Genomic DNA, 12,184 nt, shown 5'->3' with positions numbered 1-12,184 from the left:
ATACATCCATTTCTAAATATTTCTTTGTCGTGTTTTCACTATACAAGAGAAAAAAATTCAGTACATTGAGAGCATGGACCTTTGACTGCCCACCCAAAGTCAAACAACATGCTTTAACACCTTGACATCACTACATACAATAAAGTCACATTAGTCATGCTATAACTTTATGATGGTCTAAAGTTATATAAGTTCCTAAAGAATTCTCAATCCTAAAAAAATCTATAAATTAAAAAAAAAAATAGATTTAGAAAATAAAATGAAATTAGCATTTGAATAACTAACATAAATTTAGAATCAAATCTTAAGAATTAAAGAATTATAAGAAATTTTGCATTATCTTAAAATACTTTTCAAAAAATAATAGCTATAAAATTGAATAATAAAAAATCATTTTAAACCTAACATAAATATAAAAACAAATTATTATTTTTTGTTTGTCAAGTTATCTGTGATTCTCCAGGCTTGACCTATGGCTTGAGGAACCACAACCTAGGGGCACATAATCTGTCAAAGTCACCTAGGGATCACAGCCAGTCTGGGCCACACTATCCCTAAGCTGAATGGAATTTTTAGCATGTCTCCTCCTCTAGCATAGGGCACAACCACCCCCCGTGAGGTTTGATCCTAGATCACATTGTTGACGAGGCCCATCCTCAACCATGTGCTAGTGGAACCTGACATTAAAGCAAATTCTTGAAACTAAAAAATTATAATTTTTTTTTGCATTTTCCCAACTTGAAAAACCATCCTAAAATACTTTCCAAAAATTACCATAGAATTGAATAATAAAATGTCATTGTAATAAAAAGTCATTTCGAAACCTTTTTATGAGGAACCATTGTGAAATCTTAATACAACTACAACTATTGACATGATGCTTAATAGAATGTGAAATGTTGATGGAATGAAGGTGGGGTTGTCGATTCCTTCACTATAAAGTTGTATCAGGTAAATTACTGGTATTTATTTTGATTAAAGGTGATGTGAATAACGTAGATTATGCACATATTCTTTATTTTTTTGTGGGTTGTTCACAGACACTGGGTGACAGCTACATCCACGGGAAAAATCCAGGCAGATCAACCCAAAGGGATCTACTCGCTGGCCAAACAAGCAAGGCTTAACCCCAAGGGCGTCGAGGAGATTTGACCCCGTGACCTCCCAATTGGTGTAATTAGCAACGGTAACTCGACCAACTGAGCTAACCCTTGGGGCCTGCAAATATCCTTTATTGTTAATAGGATCATATATAATATCGTTCAGAGTGCATAAAGTTATGGTTAACAAAAATCCTTGCTATGTTAATTTCATTAATTTAAGAATTCTACTACATTATTAAGAAAATATGAAGAATACCCTAGTTATTAATGAAATTTCTCACTAGTCTCCAGGGAAACTCAATTGGTAATCCAAGACATGTGAAATTTTTGAAACCTGTGTTTTAAAACCAGGTCACTATGAATCAGACTTGGCTTGGTCAACTGAGCCGAACCCCTGCCCGGGCTGACTCGATACAAAAATCGGCCCGAAGGTCGATTTGTTACTGAACCGGCCGTGCTGGACACTGACTTAACCGGTTTAGTAACGGGCGACCAACTCGGTCGAGCCCGTCATAACTAGGCTGAGCCGGTCCGCAGCGGAAAAGGGAGGGAAAGACGAATTTCAAAAGCTATTTTTTTTTGGTTTTAGGTTTTCCTTATTTCATCTACCCTCTCCCAAGCCTATAAAATTTATCCAATTCCCTCACATTTCCTCACAACTATCTCATTGCATTTGTGTGATCATTTGTGGGGAGTTTATGAAGAGTTGGAGTTGGTTTTTGGATCAACGGTGAGGAGCCTCTTGGGCAATCATTGGAGCAACGGTGAGGAGATTATTGGGCAATCATTGGAGCAATAGTGAGGAGATTATTGGGCAATCATTGGAGCACCATTTTGGAGCGACATTGAGGAGTTGGTTTTTGGAGCAACATTGAGGAGGCTAGAGTCTAGAGGTTTTTTTTTCACTTTTCAAATCTTCCCTTGCTTTTTTTTTTTTTGCAAATCTAGAAATTGAAAGGAGTAATTTTTCTAAAAGAAATGAACATTAAAGAGTTGTTTTTTTCTTTTCTTTTCATTTTCAGACTCTTTTCCTTTCATGTCCAAGCCCAAATATCATAAAATGGTTCCCAGAATGAAAGATGTTGCTTGGGCATATGCTGAGATGATTGATAATCAAATGCATTGCAAATTTTGTCATAAAAAAATTAAGGGAGGTGGGCAGGGCATTCAGAGGCTGAAACAACACTTGGCTAGTATTAGAGGCCAAATTGTTCCATGTGCAGCACCAACATAACAAATTGGAGATATTAGGAAGGAGTTGCTAGAAAAATTTGAGAAGTTTGAGGAAGAAAAAGCTAGGCAAAAAGAAGTAGAGGCTAAAATAGGGAGGAAGAGGAGTATAAAACACATGATGGTTGCCAACCCCAATTTTGATTATGAGGGCTCTTCATCTATCCCTTGTACTGATGCATCCAACCCCTTTTGCTATGTTCCTCCCTCTTTGGAGTCTATTCAAAAAAAGGGTAAGAGTAAAAAAAAGAAAGAAAGGGTGATATCAAAATTTATTTCACAGTGACACCCTCCTCTCCCTCTGATAGTGCACATGGCCCTCAAGCTAATAGAGGTCAAATGCAACCTACTTTAGATGACCATTGGAAGAAATAATTGAGAGAAACTTCTCATGATTACATAGCTATATGGTGGTATGATGGTGATATCCCTTTCAATGCTTCTCGTTCACTTATGAACCTATGTTTGATGCCATATTTGCTGATGGAAAGAGCTTCAAAGGCCCTACTATGCATGAGTTAAGGGGATCTCTTTTGCAAAAACAGGTTATGTATATTGATGAATATTTGAAAGATTTCAAAATCTCATTGGCGAAAACAAGATGTACCATCATGTCAGATGGATGGACTGATCAAAGGAACCATACCATCATAAATTTCCTTGTCTTTTGCCCACATGGAACCATGTTTCTAAAATCAGTTGATGCATTTGATAGGGTGAAATATGCACACTTGTTGTTTCAACTTTTGGATGAGGTTGTTGAAGTGGTGGGGATGGCTAATGTTGTTCAGATCATCATAGATAATGCCTCTAACTATGTTTTTGCTAGTAAAATGTTAGAAGAAAAACACAAAACCATATTTTAGACCCCATGTGCTGCACATTGCATAGACCCCATGCTTGGGGATATTGATAAAATAGATTGGATCAACAACACTATAGAGCATGCCAAAAGAATAATAAAATATATCTACAATCACTCATGGATTTTGAACCTGATGAAGAAAGATATAAGTGGCAAGGATCATGTTAAGCCTTCCATCAATAGATTTGCAACTCATTTTTTGACATTGAAATCTATGCTTTCCCAACATAGAAACTTGCAGAGGATGTTTTCCAGTGATGAATAAAATGAATATCAGTGGGCTCGCAAACAGAATGACAAATATGTGAGAAAGAAAGTTAATGAATAAATATTTTGGAAAAAGACAACAAAGATTGTGAAATTTCATTAGAGAAAATTTGAGTTCTAAAATGGGCCTCCTACGAAAGATGTACAACAAAAATAAAATTTATGAGAACTAAGAGGATTCAAGGTGATGATGTCAACCATGGGGGATAATTCACCTTTTTTGGAGTAAAAAAGTAAAAAGATTAAAAAATAATAAAATAATAAAACTATTTTTTCAACTCATATTTTCAACATATCTCTCTAAGGTTTTACTCAAATTTCGAGCGGGGGTACTCGTTGGATGCAAAATTTAATTCTTCATCCAATGAGTACCAATGGTGCATACTTTCGATGGACCCCGCTACACTAAAAATGATAAATACATGAAAAACGTGATTGCAATCACGTTTTTCATGTATTTTTCATTTTTCATGTCGTAAGATCCATTGAAAGTATGCAATATGGGTACTTCTTGGATGAGAAGTCAAATTCTGCATCCAATGAGTGTTCCCGCTAGAAATATGAGTAAACCCATAGGGAGATTAGTTGAAAATACGAGTTGAAAAAGTAGTTTTTTCTTTTTTTTCCCTCTAAAATTTGATTATGTAATCTAATATTATTCTATTATTTCCACTATTATTTTATAATTTCCTTAGGAGATCCATTTTAGACCTCAAAAGTCCTCTAATGGTTGAGCCACTAGTTAAGGTGTTGTGGTTGGTGGATGGGGAAAGATTGGCTATGGGCTTCATTTATGACGCTATGGATCAAGCAAATGAGAAAATAAAGGGAGCATACAAGGATAAAGTGGCTAAGTATGGGCTCATTTCAAAAATCATTGATCAAAGATGGAACAATCAACTCCATCACCCTATACATGCAGTTAGGTTTTTTCTGAACCCAAGGTATCATTATAAATCTCTGGAAGCAGAAGCTTTGACTAGGAAGGTTGGAGATGGATTGATTGAGTGCCTTGAGTGCATGATCCCTAAGGAGAGTGACCAATTGGAGATACACCGACAAATCACTTGTTTCAATAGAGCCACAAGTACCTTTGGTAAGAACCTAGTAAAGATTGTAAGGGAAACAAATGAGCCACTGAAACAAGTTCAATTTTCAAATTCTTATTTTGTTAAATGGTTTATATTTGAAAATTGGATATAATTTGTTGAGCTAACTCATTACACAACTATGTTTTTTGCAGCACAATGGTGGGAGGAATTTGGTAGCCATTTTCCTCAATCGTAGAAGTTTGCAATCCGTATTTTGAGTCAAAATTGCAGTGCTTCTGGATGTGAGCACAATTGGCATGTCTTTGAGAGGATTCACATGAAGAAGAGAAATTGTTTAGAACAAAAACGGTTAAATGATCTAGTCTACATCCAATACAACCTCTGACTAAGACACAACCAATTACCGAACAAAATACCTGATACAAATCCCATTGTGTTGGAAGATATTGATCCAACATCAGATTGGGTAGTGGAGAGTCAACCAATAGAGTTTGACCTTGATGAGCATATTGGTCTTGATTTGGATTTAGAAATGGAGGTATTACTTGAACATAATGTTTGGTTAAATGCAGATCCCCTAGTACCACGCCCAGCGCCAAGTCCTCCAGTTGTAGACACTTCCTCTACTCAACCACAACACAAGTACATAGCTCATCTATCTCATCGTGCAGTTGTTGCACCTGCTAGTGCTACTACTTCTATAGTTGTAGTTGGAGATCTTGATGAGGAGGACGAGCCACGAGTTTCCTCGTTTGATTCTGATTCACAGTCTGAGCTAGATGATGTTGGCTTCTCTAGCAGTGATGACTAGTGACTAGTGATGTTTTGTTCTAGAGGCCATTTAGAGCCTACTTGGTTATGTGTTTTTGTTCTGATCTCTATATATTACATGTATTGGACAATGCATTGGGTGCCATTTCAATATAATAGATATATTCATGAGCATACTTTGATCATATGTTGTCTTCTCTCTATATTATACTGCTTTGAGTTTAGAAACATGAATGAAAATCTTTAAAATTATGTTTTTTTCATTAAAAAAAATAAATATTTAATGTATTTTTTACAAAGACCGAGTCATTGAAATCAACTAGGCCAAGTTGATACTGAGTTGGAGTCGGAGTCGGCTGGTTCAGAGTCAGAGTCGGAGTTTTAAAACTATGGTTGAAACTTGAGAGACCTTGGTTCAAATCCCCTTGTTGCAACCTAGGCTACATGGAGGAGGACAAATCGTAGCCCCGCGAGGTATACTGATAATTACGTGTCAAGCAGGTTGCTGGGTTCATCTAGGTCACAAAAAAAACAAATCTCGTTAAGCAATTATATATCTTTTAGTACCATTCAAAATTTATATATTGAGTGTTTGAGGAAATCTCTTCATGCCAATTGTTTGACAAAACACTTGATAACCAACTGTTTGATAATTTTATTGCATGTTAAGTATTTGTTGAAACCTTTAATTATCAAAGATAACTTTTAGCTTATAGTTTTGTGAGTGAATTCAACTAATTATGTAGCAAATTTAATATTTGAATTTTTTAATGGAGTTTATGTGGCCCAAACAAGCATTTGATATTTGTAGGTAAACAATTGGTAACTCAATTTTTATTGTTTGACTATAATTTGGAGACAAAATTATTGGAAAAATTGTGGAGAAAGTGCAATGTCCAATGTTTCAGGTGAACACTTCACCCATCTTCAGAGACCAAAGAAATTCAATCCATAAAGATGGGTGAAGTGTTCACCTGAAACGTCGGATATTGTAGTTTCTCCACAGTTTTTCCAGAAATTTTGTCTCCAACATGAATTCGAACTATGGAAATCTGCATGACTATAAGTTACACAAATATTCAATTATCTATTTGGTCCTGAGATTATGGGGAGGAGCGATGGGCCCTAGGGTTTCTTCAACTTCAAAGCCTTTGTCCTTCAAGGATGTAGTTAAAAAAAGCCTTCCATTTTAATTGTTTCAACTCCTTTTCCCTATGCCTCTATTATAGATAATGTGGACAATATGCCATTGGTGGATATCACAACAATAGAGATCACTTATCTTCATTGATTTAGTTATAATTATTTGCAGATTTACTATGAATCAATCGATGTATGTAAACTTAATAGTTACAAGGCTTTGTCATCATATTGTATTCATGGATCAATTGAGTTGGACAAAGAATTGTGAGATATCTCTATGCTCTAGGGGTGTTTTTATAGTTCATTTTTTTTTGTCAGGTTGATTATGAGGATGTTTTAGAGGAGGACCCTTGATTTTGGGGAAGCACAAGATTATTTATAATTACTTGGTTTCCAAAATTTGATCGAAGCATTATGTGTATTACTTAGATGTTAGTTTGAGTTTGTCTTCCCAATTTTCTCTTACGTTTTTCTCATATCTCAAATATGGAGGATATTGGGAATATTTTGGGTAGTTACCTAAAAATAGATTTTGAGAGCTAAAGTTGGACTATGTATATATGCTCGACTTTTTGTTGAAATGGATCTTAGTAAAAGTCTTCTGAATAAAATGATTTTCAAATGGGAAAATTTTAGATGGACTTAGGCCTTGGATTGTGCAAATACAAAATCATGGTGTTGTATCTATCATCTTTCAAAACATTTACATGATTCTTGTCCTTTTGCACAAACTCGTTCTTCATGAAAAGGAGTTAATTCTAAATCAAAGAGTTGGGCATTTCCTTTGGTTGGAAAAGATGAAAATGATGATGAACATCAACAACCATAAGATTTTGAGAAGGCTAATCCTACTTGCCTAGAAGTATTACATGAGAAACCTTGTTCTATCTTGAAAGATAAAGTAGAAGACAAGGATACTAAGGATTCCTCATCAAAGATGGAAGTTGTACTTTTGTCTCTCTTGGTGGAATGAAGCAATTTCATGAAATTGACCCCTTTGATTCCAATAGCGAATTGGTTCCCTCTTCACTTTTGATGTTTCCTTTTCTAATTTATAGAGAGACAATATGAATCATTCATCATAAGAATGACATTATGTTAGAAGGAGAAAAAAAGAAATATTGAAGATTATTTGTTACATTGTAAAAAACAATATCTACATTAATTATGTGATTTTATTTATGTTAGTGATATATTTTATAATGAGCACTTATAAAATATGTTTATTATTTTATTATGATTTTTTATTGGAAAAATAAATGACAATTATTCACTCAAATCTATCACTATAATTATTAAATGTAAAAACGATACAACATTCAAAAGTGTAATTATTTTTATTTTTATTATTATTTTTTAAATTCACATTCCAAAAAGTTAATTCATTTCTTTTTTTCTTTTTTTGTTGTTGTTGTGCCGAGTGCTCTCCATCTCACTATGGAAGAGATGTTATCATGTTTTGTTATGTTATGTAAACTGTAAACATTTTGACTTGGTCAAATTACACAAACAAAAATTAAATAATAAAAATTATATATATATATATATATATATATATATATATATATATATATATATAAACATTTTGACTCCATCAAATTACATAAAAATAAAATAAATCAATTTACATTAAAAATAAATAAATACTTATAATTATAATTAATAATTAAACCAGTCTAGATCCATCTTAACTCTAGATCTACCAAGCACCTAGAGGGATCAAATTTCTTGAAGTTCAAACCCACTTTTGAGTGAAAAGAGATTAGATCCCTCTCGGTGCTTGGTAAATCCAAAGTTAAGATGGATCTAGGTTAGTTAGGTAATGTGAGTCATGAGATGCCTCACCTGTGATATCTAAGCTGTAAAAATCCTCCGAGAATCACAGCTAGCCACACCAACCCTTAGCATGATTGGATTTTTGCCCACAAGATTTCTAACAGGTGACCTTGCCTTAACAAAATATGTTGTCACCATAAATTCTTAATTCATTTCAATTTTTAACAAATTTATTAAAAACTAACTAACTCTTTAAAAAATCACATTTTAAATAATAAAAAATCGCAATTTCACTTAAAATTATATCTTTAAATTTAAATCATAAAAATCTAAATATTAAATAATAAAACCTAGCTTTAAATTAATATACACAATTTATTAAAAAAAAAACAAAATAAAAATCCCATATATATATATACTTTTAATAATAATAAAGAAAACCAGAATTTGCTTTTAATGAACCTTATTTACCTAATTAGATGAGATTCCAAATAAATTGAATATCAATATTAACAATATTAATTCTTCATATTTTTGGAAAATAGCTTAATTAGCGATAAACATGCTATAAAATATAATGCAAAATACATAATATATTATCGAATATAATGTAAAATATGTGATTTAAAGTTTAAATCTATTACCTACATAAATTATGTAAAGGGTTTGTATGGTTTACTTGGGAATTATTGTAAACCTTACCTGATGCAAGTAACGCCAAAGTCAATTGCCAACCCCTCGAGTCTTTTTAACCTACCCAAACAATATTATTCTCTGAAATTACACATTCCATCGGTGTTCGTTCTTCGCAGTGAACTCTAAGAACAATATTAATTCTTCAGAAATTTGTCATTCCATCATTGAGCAAGTGTTCATTCTTCTTAGTGCACTCTAATGACGCAGGATGCTTACGGTTTGCAGACTGCACAAAGCATGGATGCCATTAAGATTATCTCGTCATCCCAACAAGCCTGTATTGTTCATCCATGAAAGTAAAACAATTATAACCGATACAGAATCCCAGTCCATAAAGGTTTCTCGTGTCAGTGATACAGATTTTCAGCTACTGTGTAGGGATGGCCGATTGAAGGAGGCTTTGCGTGTTTTAAAATTTCCACTTGACTCTAATACTTATGCTCATCTCTTACATGCCTGTGCCAACGCCAAATCCCTGCAAGAAGGGAAGCAACTCCATGCCCGGCTTCTAATAGCTGGAAACGAGCTAAACGTTATGTTAAGTACTAAACTTGTGAGCATGTATGCCATGTGTGGGTGTTTTATGGATGCACGCCTTCTTTTTGACAGAATTCAGAAACCCCATCTCTTCTTATGGAATGCAATGATCACAGGATATGTTACACATGGGTGCCATGAAGAAGGCCTTATGCTGTATCATCAAATGCAAAAGTTAGGGGTTCAGTCCAGTAATTACACCTTCCCCTTTGTGCTCAAGGCATGTGCTGCCATGGAGATTCTAGATCTGGGGAAAAGCACTCATGCCTGTGTAATTGAATGTGGATTTGAGTCTGATATTTTTGTAGGAAATGCCCTTGTAGCAATGTATGGAAAATGTTGCAGCATTGTGGATGCACGAAAAATGTTTGACAAAATGTCTCAGAGAGATGTAGTGTCTTGGAATTCTATAATTGGAGGTAGTGTTCAGAACGGAAGTTTTGAAGATGCCTTGGAACTACTTTCTCGATTACACGTGACCAGTGTGAAACCCAATTCAGTAACTCTTGCCAGTGTGCTCCCTGCATGTACAAACTTGAAGTCCTTGCAATTGGGCAAGCAAATTCATAGTTACAGTATCAAAAGTGGACTCGACTCAAATGTTTTTGTGGGTAGCGCACTTATAGACATGTTTGCAAAATGCGGCAGTGCAGAAGATTCACGTCAGGTGTTTGATAAAATGTTAAATAGAAATGTAGTTTCATGGAATGCAATGCTTGCAGGTCATACCCAAGGCGGGCAAGCCAGTGAAACGTTGAAGCTCTTTTCTCAAATGCAAGTGGAGAATTTGAAACCCAACGCAGTGACCATTGTTAGTGTTTTATCAGCATGTGCCTACTTAGCAGCTGTGCAACAAGGCAAAGAGGTCCATGGTTATATAGTGAGAAATGGATATGAATCAGAAGTTCCTGTGGGTAGTTCTTTAATTGACATGTATGGCAAGTGTGGGGATATAGAGCTTTCACGCAATGTCTTTGACAAAATGTCCCAAAAAGATGTAGCGTCATGGACTGCAATGATTGCAGGCTATGGCATGCATGGGTACAGTGAGGATGCTTTCTCAGTCTTCAACGAAATGCAGAAGTCAGGCGCGATTCCAAACCATGTCACCTTCATTGCTGTCCTGTCTGCGTGCAGCCATGCAGGGCTGGTGGATAAAGGCCGGCGATTCTTTCATCTTATGATTTCAGACTATCAGATCACACCTTCTATGGAACACTATGCTTGCATGGTTGACCTTCTAGGGCGTGCTGGGTATTTAGATGAAGCATTCAGTTTTATCAAAAACATGCCTGTGGAACCTCATACTGATGTTTGGGGAGCCTTGCTTGGTGCCTGCAGAATTCATTGCAACATAAATCTAGGAGAATATGCAGCATATCATCTGTTTAAGTTGGAGCCTGACAATGCTGGAAATTACATACTGCTGTCAAATATCTATGCCGATGCTGGCATGTGGGATGCGGCAGCTAACGTGAGAATTATGATGACAGACAGGGACTTGAAAAAAGGGCCAGGACGCAGCTGGATTGAGGTGAAGAATGATGATCGTGAATTTATTGTTGGAGACAGATTATGCTCACATTCTTAGAATATTCATTTGGAGAGTTTGTATGCACAAATAAAGGATTTAGGAAATCTGCCTTGCATTTGCTTGACACTTGTTGATGTGGAGAAGAAAAGGAGCATTTCTTTTGCAATGACAAGGTGTTGGCCACAATTTTTGGGCTGAGCAGCACATGCAATGGGATAGACATGAATTCAAAAGTTAGTTTCATTTGAGTCTCCTTATTTAATGGTGAAAACGCAAACTCCAACCTTGTTTGGATTCTAGGTTCTCGTAATGGATTGAAGTGGATACTCTGGCACAAGGAGACTAGAGAGATACTTATAATGGGGAAGAATTATGTCTCCTGGATTACTGAAAGCCTGTTACTGTGGCTATTGCATCCTTGCAGAAGCCAGAATCCCTTCTTACAGGTGCTTAATTCAATACCCCTTGCTGTATTTGGTAGCTACCAGTGTCACCAAATTTATCTGGCTAGTTGTTGGAAAACAGATTATTGTGACACACATCTTTTCAAGCCACATCAAGATATTCATTCTCAGTTTTCAGCTCAAGAGGGCATGGAGACATTTGAATTTCCAAGATATTTCATTTTGAGATTATCAGACTCAAGGCTTAAGAGCCCAGAAACATATCCCATCCTTGGAAATAAAGTCAAAGATATACTCCAACCTTATTTGAGGTTAAGGAAAAATTCCGTGGGCTGCCTCTTTCCAAGGAGTTAGTTTCGATCGATTTAAGAGAAAAGCAAAAGAAAAAGAAAGAAGAAGCAAGCAGCCAATACCCCCAATCAGCAAACATTTTGTAAAACATTAGCCAAACTTTTACATAATAAGTTCATAAAATCACTACACTTGCCAGATTTTGCATAGAGTGATAGTCAACTCTATGATTTTTTTAAACATTCTTTCTTAATGCACATATTTTAAAGATTTGCCAAGTTTATTGGAAGAAAAGATATCGTCCCTTAAGATATTCCCTTTCGGTTTTCATACTCTCAGATAGGCTTCCCTTTTGGATTTCTTACTCTAAGATATGCTGAGGATACACCCTAGGATAGTGTAACCGAGGTTACTGTCTTAAGTCAGGAAATATTATCTCGCCTTAGATACATTGCCATGAACATTCTATGCCTCAGTGGAAGGTAAGATCTACCCATGGGAGTATCTGCTTGATC

At 35.3% G+C, this 12,184-nt stretch overlaps 1 pseudogene; it reads left to right on the top strand.

The window, feature by feature from the left end:
• Nucleotides 1-9,144: 9,144 nt before the first annotated feature.
• On the top strand, nucleotides 9,145-11,031 carry LOC149227369 (pentatricopeptide repeat-containing protein At3g12770 pseudogene; annotated as a pseudogene).
• The last annotated feature ends 1,153 nt before the right edge of the window (nucleotides 11,032-12,184 follow it).

This window comes from Pinus tabuliformis, chromosome J, assembly GCF_031772625.1.
Source record: "Pinus tabuliformis cultivar Carrire ecotype Pingquan chromosome J, CPIR1, whole genome shotgun sequence".
Taxonomy (NCBI): domain Eukaryota; kingdom Viridiplantae; phylum Streptophyta; class Pinopsida; order Pinales; family Pinaceae; genus Pinus; species Pinus tabuliformis.
This window is presented reverse-complemented; position numbering and strand designations above follow the sequence as displayed.